This window comes from Callithrix jacchus, chromosome 1 (genome assembly GCF_049354715.1).
Source record: "Callithrix jacchus isolate 240 chromosome 1, calJac240_pri, whole genome shotgun sequence".
Classification (NCBI taxonomy): domain Eukaryota; kingdom Metazoa; phylum Chordata; class Mammalia; order Primates; family Cebidae; genus Callithrix; species Callithrix jacchus.
The window spans coordinates 79,729,125-79,737,895 of record NC_133502.1 but is presented as its reverse complement, the minus strand read 5'-3'; the positions used below and the strand labels follow the sequence as shown (position 1 = coordinate 79,737,895).

The window sequence follows — 8,771 nt, the reverse complement described above, 5'->3', positions numbered from 1 at the left end:
TTTCCCTTACTTTCCGGGTTATTTTCTTTCTTTCTCTCCTTCCTTCCTTCCTTCCTTCCTTCCTTCCTTCCTTCCTTCCTTCCTTCCTTCCTTCCTTCCTTCCTTTTTCTTTCTTTCTTTCTTTCTTTCTTTCTTTCTTTCTTTCTTTCTTTCTTTCTTTCTTTCTTTCTTTCTTCTTTCTTTCTTCTCTCTATCTCTCTTCCTCTCTCCCTCCCTCCCTCCCTTCCTCCCGCCCTCTCTCTCTTTCTCTATTTCTTTCAATGGAGTTTGGCTCTTGTTGCCCAGGCTGGAGTGCAATGGCATGATGTTGGCTCACTGCAACCTCTGCCTCCCAGGTTCAAGTGATTCTCCTGCCTCAGCCTCCCAAGTAGATGGGATTACAGGCATGTGACACCACACCAACCTACTTTTGTATTTTTAGTAGAGGCGGGGTTTCACCATATTGACTAGGCTGGTCTCAAACTCCTGACCTCAGATGATCCACCTGCCTCGGCCTCGCAAAGTGCTAGGATTACAGGTGTGAGCCACCACACCCAGCTCCCTGGCTTTTTCTTTTAACTGTGGTACTAGTTGCCACAAGTAGAAGGGGGTACTGTCTTTACAACATTGGTAGAAAAATCTATGCCCTGATTCTCCACATCTATCCTTTGATATTCTAAAGAAATGTAGAAAATTCACTCCCTCTCCACGAGGATTGGTTTGCAAACTAATCATTCTGTAAGTAAAGTCAAATAAGGCCCAGTGCAGTGGCTTATGCCTATAATCCCAGCACTTTGGGAGGCCCGGGAGAATCACCTGAGGTGAGGAGTTCGAGACAAGCCTGGCCAACATGGCGAAACCCCATCCCTCCTAAAAATACAAAAATTAGCTGGGGGTGGTGGTGGACGCCTGTAATCCCATCTACTCAAGAGACTGAGGCAGGAGAATTGCTTGAACCCAGGAGGCTGAAGTTGCAGTGAGGAAAGATCACTCCACTGTACTCTAGCCTGGGCAACAGACTGAGACTCTGTCTGTGAAAATAAAATAAAATAAAATAAAATAAAATAAAATAAAATAAAATAAAAGTCAGATAACAGCTCTTTTCAGCTCTGGTTATAAGCGTTAGGGCTCTCTCCACGAAAGCTGCAAAGGAGCATGAGTTCACAGGGAAATCGAAACACATTGCTTTAATATTTACAAATGTTACCTCTCGTTTCCTCTTGTTTAACACTTGTGCTTTTATTTAGGGTTCGTGTTTGTTGGTCCTATCTCTCTAAGTGAGTAAAATATTTGTTTTGTTGGCCATGGAGTTTCACAAACTCTTATATACAGAGTAAACTTGTACAAGAACATTACAAATAAAATCGCGCAGCTACATTAAGGTATAATTGACCCATCATAAACTGTACCTATTTGAAAAATATGATTGGATGAGTTTTGGCATAGGTCTACACTTGGAAAATCATCACCACAATCATGATGATAAGTATATCCATCCCCCTTAGAGGCTGAAAAACCACCCTTTCCTCCCTGCCTTCTACCTCACACTTGGCCCAGGCAATCATTGTTCAGCTTTCTGTCACTACAGATCAGTTTGCCCTTTCTAGAATTGTATTTATTCATTTTACTATTATTATTATTATTTTGAGATTGAGTCTTGCTCTGTCACCAGGCTGGAGTGCAGTGGCTCGATCTTGGCTCACTGCAACTTCTGTCTCCCAGGTTCAACCGATTCTCCTGCCTCAGTCTCCCAAGTTGGAATTACAGGCACCTGCCACCATGTCCAGCTAATTTTTGTATTTTTAGTAAAGACAGGGTTTCACCATGTTGGCCAGGATGGTCTTGATCTCTTGACCTTGTGATCTGCCCACCTCAGACTCCTAAAGTGCTGGGATTACAGGCGTGAGCCACTGCTCCTGGACTAGAATTATATTTAAATGGAATCATTTGATAACTACTCTTTTTGGTTTGGCTTCTTTCACTCAGCATAATTATTCATCCATGTTTTGTATGTATTAATAGTTCATTCCTTATTGCTGAGTAGTATGCCATTGTATGGATATACCTTAATTTATTTATCCAGACTCCATGTTCTTGGGCATTTGGGTTGGTTCCAGTTTGGGACCTATTACACAGAGAGCTGCTATGGGCTGAGTGCAGTGACTCACGCGTCTAATCTCAGCACTTTGGGAGGCTGAGACGGGTGGATCACCTGAGGTCAGGGATTCGAGGCCAGCCTGCCCAACATGGTGAAAACTCATCTCTGCTAAAAATGCAAAAAGTTAGCTGGGCATCGTGGTACACATGTATAATCCCAGCTACTTAGGAGGCTGAGGCATGTGAATTACTTGAACTTGGGAAGTGGAGGTGGCAGTGAGTGGAAATTGCAGCACTGCACTCCAGCCTGGGCAACAGAGTGAGAGTCCATCAGAAAGAAAGAGAGAGAGAAAGAAAGAAAGTGAGCAAAAGAGAAAGAAAAGAAAGAAAGAAAAGCAAGCAAGCTGCTGTGAACATTGGTGTACACATGGAGATACTTTTCTTTTGGTAATTACATGGAGGTGAAATAGCTGGGGTGTATGGGAAGTAGATTTGCCAGATTTAGTAAATAAAAATATAAGGTATCCATTTAAACTTGAATTTCAGATAAATAAGGAGTAATGTTTTAGGATACATATATCCCATGCAATATTTAGAGCCTATATTGAAAAATTATTCACTATTTTTCTAAAATTTAAATTTCTCTGGGTGTCCATTATCTGACAGTACTAACTTGAAAAATGTATGCTTAACTTTTTAAGAAACTGCCAAACTGTTTTCCAAAGTAGTTGTGCCATTTTACATTTCCACCAACAGTAAATGAGAATCCCAGGCGTTTTAAGTGACTGCCAACGCTAGTCTCTTCAACTTTAGCTATGATAATGGATGTGCAGTGCTATCTCAATATGGTTTTAATTTTCATTGAATAATGATGTTCGGCATAGTTTCGATGTACTTTTTTGCCGTCCTTATAACTAGTTTGGTGAAGAGGCTGTTCAGTTTATTTGCATGCCCCAACCTGCTACTTTTTTGTTTGTGTTGGATTGAGTTTTTGGATTTCTATTATTGAGCTTTAAGTGCTTTTGGTTTTTGTTTTTCTGGGGAAACAGAGTCTTGCTCTGTTGCCCAGACTGGAGTGCAGTGGCACCAGCTTGGCTCACTGCCGCAGTGCCATCTTCGCTCACTGGGAGGCTCACCTCCAACTCCCAGGTTAAAGCAATCCTCAGCTTCCTGAGTAGCTGGGATTACAGGCACGCACCACCATGCCCAGCTAATTTTTTTTTTTTTTTTTGTATTTTTAGTAGAGACCAGGTTTCATCATATTGGCCAGGCTGGTCTCGAACTCCTGACCTCAGGTGATTTGCCTGCCTCAGCCTCCCAAAGTACTGGGATTACAGCCATGAGCCACTGTGCCCAGCCTGCTATGTGTTTTTAACATAAAGGAACTTTGGATTTTTTGGGGGGGAGAAATTCAAGCAAAAAAAAAAGATAGAAAAAATAAAAAATAAAAAAGGAACATTGGATTTTGTCAAATGCTTTATCTGCATCTATTGACGTGAGGTTTTATCCTTTTTCAGTCTGTTAATACAATTACAGAGATTGGTTTTAAATGTTAACCTTTGTTCCTGAGATAAACTACACTAGATCACAATGAATTCTCCTTTTTATTAATTGCTTGTTTCAATTTGCTAATATTTGGTTAAGAATTTTTGTATCTTTTTTTTTTTTTTAAACAGAGTTTGCTCTGTCTTCTAGGCCAGAATGGGGTGGCCCCATCTCAGCTCATTGACTGCAACATCCACCTCCAGGGTTCAAGTGATTCTCCTGCCTCAGCTTCCCCAGTAGCTGGGTTTACAGGCGCCTGCTACCACGTCTGGCTAATTTTTGTGTTTTTAGTAGAGACAGGCTTTCTCCATGCTGGCCAGGCTGGTTTTGAACTCCTGACCTCAGGTGATTCACCCACTTCGGCCTCCCAAAGTGCTGGGATTACAAGCGTGAGCCACCATGCCCAGCCTTTTGTAACTATGTTTATGAGAAATATTGATCTGAGTTTTGTTTACTATTTTTGTAATATTTCATCTGACTTTGACATTAAGGTAGGATTGGCCTATAAAATAAGTTCAGAAGTATTTTTCTCTATTTTTCTGAAAGAGTTTGTGTACAGTTGGTATATTTTCCTGACACATTTGATAGATTCAGTTTGTGTACAGTTAGTACTATATTTTCCTAAAATGTTTGATAGATTCACTGCCGTAGCCATCTAGGCTTAGAATTTTCTTTTTAGGAAAAGATTTTCATAGATGTTAACTACAAATTCAATTTCCTTAAGAAGTATAGGCTAGTCAGGCTATCTATTCTTTTTCCCCTGCCTGTGGAGACAGGGTCTCCCTACGTTGTCCAGGCTGTCCCTGGACTCCTGGGTTCAAGCAATGTTCCCGCCCCAGCCTGCCAAAGTGCTGGGATTAAAGGTGTGAGCCACCACAGCTGGCCTAAGCCATCCATTCTTAACTATGTATTTCAATAAATTTTCCATTTTACCTAGGTTGTCAAAATTATCGGCATAAAGTTTTCATAATATTCTTTTTCTTTTCTTTTTTGTTTCCAGTCTTTCTAAGGTTCAATTCAGGTATATATGTTTTTTCTTTTCCATAACTTTTTTTTTTTTTTTTTTTTTAAACAGAGTCTTGCTCTGTCGCCAGGCTGGAGTGCAGTGGCATGACTTCAGCTCACTGCAACCTCCGCATCACAGGTTCAAGCAATTCTCCTGCCTCAGCCTCCCGAGTAACTGGGACTACAGGCTTGCGGCACCACACACAGGTAGTTTTGTATTTTTAGTAGACACGGGGTTTCACCTTGTTGACCTGGATGGTCTCGATCTCTTGACCTCATAATCCACCCACCTTGGCCTCCCAAAATGCTGGGATTACAGGTGTGAGCCACCGTGCCCGGCCCTCTTGTTACTCTTTTAATGTCTGCGGGATCTGACGTGATGGCTCTTTTTTTATTCTTGATATTGGGAATTTTGTGTCTTTTCTCTAGAGCTTTTAAAATCAATATTATTAACTTTTTTCACAAATAATCAGTTGTTGATTTTTAAAATATTTTTTTGTTCCAATTTCACACATTTCTTCTCTTTATTATATTTTCCTTCTACTTTCTTCAAGTTTAGCTTAATTTTTTTTATGGTGGACGTTATATCACCGATTTGAGATCTAACTTATTTTCTTATAAACATTTAATGTTACAAAATCCTACAAATAATAATTTGTTTTTATTATCTTTCAGTTCAAAATATTTTATTTTTGTTTTATTATTTTTCTTTTTAAACCCAGAGACAGTTCAAAATATTTTATAATTTCCTTTGTGATTTATGATTTTGACCAGTGCATTGTTTAGCAGCAAGTTATTTTATTTTGTTTTTTCCAGGAACGGCACTGCCCTCGATAGGTGCAAGCCCCATGGAAGATAGGGAGGGCTGCACTTCCCAGCTCGGAGAGCTGGGGCAGCCGCAGGGCCCCTGCTAGCTCTGTGGGTCACTCCACCCAGGAGGAGTGGGGCAGAGAGCAAGGCTACCCTTCCCACTGTCCAGGCCAGGCCCTGACAGGAGCCCAGGTAACTCGCACACGAGGAGGCTTTATTGGCTAGAAAGCAAGCACAGGCAGAAGTAAAAACACCAGATAAAAAGTGAGTGTAGAGAAATGGAGGCTGCAGCCGCCAGACTTGGCTTGAGCTGTGAGGGGTGGGAAGGGAGGATAGCACCGGAAGATGCTGCTCCAGGCCCAACCCCAGCCCTGGCTAGGCTCTCCCCTCCCAGGGGCAGTGCCCAGTCCCCAGGGGCTGCCAGAGCCCAGCGTGCCTTGCCTCATTCCCCTGCTGCAGCTTTTGGCAACTGCAAGGCAGGGCTTCCGCTGAGTGCACCCGGGGCTTCCTGCGGCGGCCCCACCCTGGCCTAGGTGCTGAGTGCAGCTGCTGCAGCCAGTCCCTCCCTCCCTGGTGGAGCCGGGAGGGTGAGGCGCTGGGGGATGCAGGCAGGGGCGGGGGCTCCGGAGCCCCAGGTCAGAAGCAGGTCTAGGGGAGGGGCGGGGGCCATTCAGCCTCAGGCACCCTCACAGCTAGGTGACCAGGGGCAGGGACAGAATGGGGTGAATTCTCCCCATCCTGAGCAGCTGTGTCACCAACGAACAAGGTAAGTGGCAGGGCTGTGCCATCCTCTCCTGCCCAGGCCAGAATGGGGGCAGGGGGGCCTGGGAGGGAACCTGCCTAGCTGAGCAGTTCCAAATAGGTGACAGGGACCTTGCCCTTCTTGTTGCCTCTCAATGAGCTAGTCAGGGTCCATGCCAGGCATGCTGTAGACAGTGATGAGCTCATCAGCCAGCAGGGCCAGCTCACTGCCTCGTAGTCATAGAGCACCCAAGCTTTGCAGGTCCCACTGGGGGCACCTCTTCCAGGCAGAGCGAGGCCTCCCCCAAAGGGGCCAGGCTGGCCACCGAGAGCACCACAGGCATAGTGGCTGCAGCAGTGGTGGGTGAGGTGCTGCTCAGGGGTGGCGAGGCGGGCTCTGTGGTGCCCAGGAAGGTGCCTGGAAATCTGCCCAGCTGCTTCTGCAAGTCCAGCATGTGGCGGTAGCACTGCGCCTAGCAGGTTGTCTGAGACTTGACAAATCCATGGAGGCAGCGCAGGTGGTTCACGTGAGTGCTGCTGATTCCCTCCAGCAAGAGAAGGGTCACTTTTGCTTGCCGGTCAAACTCTGTCTGGGCCACACGGAGCTCCTGCTCAGCCTTGTCCACCTCATCGTTCCAGAGCGCGGAGGTGCTGGCTGAGAAAATGTAATTACGAAATCTAGTCTCCTGAAAGCCAGGCACCGTCGTGGCTTTGGCTTCTGCGGCCTTGGCCTTCTTCAGCCTCGCTTTGCAGGCATCCAATCCAGACGCCGGTTTTGGAGGAGCCGCCTCTCCTTCGAGACGGTCTTCCAGGCCCCCTCCAGGAAGTTGCGCAGGGGTGTGAGGAAGCCGATGGAGGCTGTGTGGATAAAATCCCTCTCCGCGACTCCCAGCTGCTTTTCAGCTAATGCCACCTTGAGCAGTGTCTTCCCACAGAGGGTGGTGGGCCCCAGCTCACTGGCCGCCTCTGCCATGTACTGTGCCAGCAGCTCTCCGTTGGTGACCCGTGAGGGGACCTTCCTGTCCAGCTTCTCATACAGGAACTCTGCCACCCGGGCAGTAGGGTTGGGCTGCAGCAGCACTTCTGTCTGCCTCAGGATCTTCTCTGTCCAGTTCTTGGTGCTGTCTGGCCGGGCCAGAAGGTTTTCAAAGTGGGCATCAAGCTCGGTCTTCTCAGCCTGGCCACACTTCTACTCAATGAACTGCACGGCCCGGGATAAAAGGTGCCCGCGTCCGACGCCAGCTTCTTCATGTTGAAGTCCATGGCGCGCCCGCACGGCCACTGTGCCCTGCCAGAGCGCCGCCGGCAGCCCCCGGCCCAGCCGGCGCCGCCTGCACCCCACCCACCTGCTGCGGGGTACTGGCCCTCGGCGCACCCGACCCACCCGCTGCAGCCTCAGGGCCAGCCTGAACGAGGGGGGGGGGGCGGGGGCAGAGAGCAGCAAGTTATTTTTAACTATTCTGGCTGCTTTATTTTTGTTGAATTTCAATTTATTTCCATTGCGATTAGACAATATATGCCATAAGAGTTCCTTTGTGTGTGTGTGTGTGTGTGTGTGTGTGTGACTGACTTTTGCTCTTGTTGCCCAGGCTGGAGTGCAGTGGCTGAGATCTCGGCTCACTGCAACCTCCGCCTCCCAGGTCCAAACGATTCTCCTGCCTCAGCCTCCCGAGTAGTTGGGCTTATAGGTGTGTACCTCCATGCCTGGCTATTTTTTGTATTTTCAGTAGAGATAGGACTTCATCATGTTGGTCAGGCTGATCTCGAACTCCTGACCTCAGGTTATCACCGGTCTCAGCCTCCCAAAGTGCCGGGATTACAGGCACGAGCCACTGTGCCTGGCCAGATTTCTATATTTTGAAATCGAATGAAACTTGTTTATGGATCAAGATATTGTCTATCTTGGCGAGCATTCCATGTGACCTTGAAAAGAAGAAAGTATATTTTGCAATTGTTGAGCATGATATTTTATAAGTGTTAATTTATAAGGTTAAGGAAGTCGGTAGTGTCTTTCAGATTTTCTGTAAACTTACCAATTTTTATTTTTTATTATTTTTTTGAGATGGAGTCTCACTCTGTTGCCCAGGCTGGAGTGCAGTGGCACAATCCCGGCTCACTGCAACCTCCGGCTCCCAAGTTCAAGAGATTTTCCTGCCTCAGCCTCCTGAGTAGCTGGGATTACAGGCACATGCCAACATGCCTGGCGAATTTTTTGTATTTTTAGTAGAGACAAGGTTTCACTGTTAGCCACGAACTCCTGACCTAGTGATCTGCCCACCTTGGCCTCCCAAAGAGCTGAGATTACAGGCGTGAGCCACCATGCCCAGCCAATAATATGCTACTTTTAGAAAATTGTATTCATTGGCTCAGACTGCCATAATGAAATACTGCAGACTAGGTTTAAACAACAGAACTTTATTTGTTACACTTCTAGAGAATGGGAAGTCCAAAATCAAAGTGCTAGCAAGGTAAATTTTATCCTGAAGCGTTTTTTCTTGGTTTCTAGGTGGCTGCCACCTTGTGTGATTGCATGGCTTCTTCTTTATGCAAATGTGGGAGACAAAGCAAGCTCTCCAGCATCTCTCTTCTTTTTT

At 46.0% G+C, this 8,771-nt stretch overlaps 1 pseudogene; it reads right to left on the bottom strand.

The window, feature by feature from the left end:
* Positions 1-5,855: 5,855 nt before the first annotated feature.
* Positions 5,856-7,609, bottom strand: LOC100407160 (endophilin-B2 pseudogene; annotated as a pseudogene).
* Positions 7,610-8,771: the final 1,162 nt, after the last annotated feature.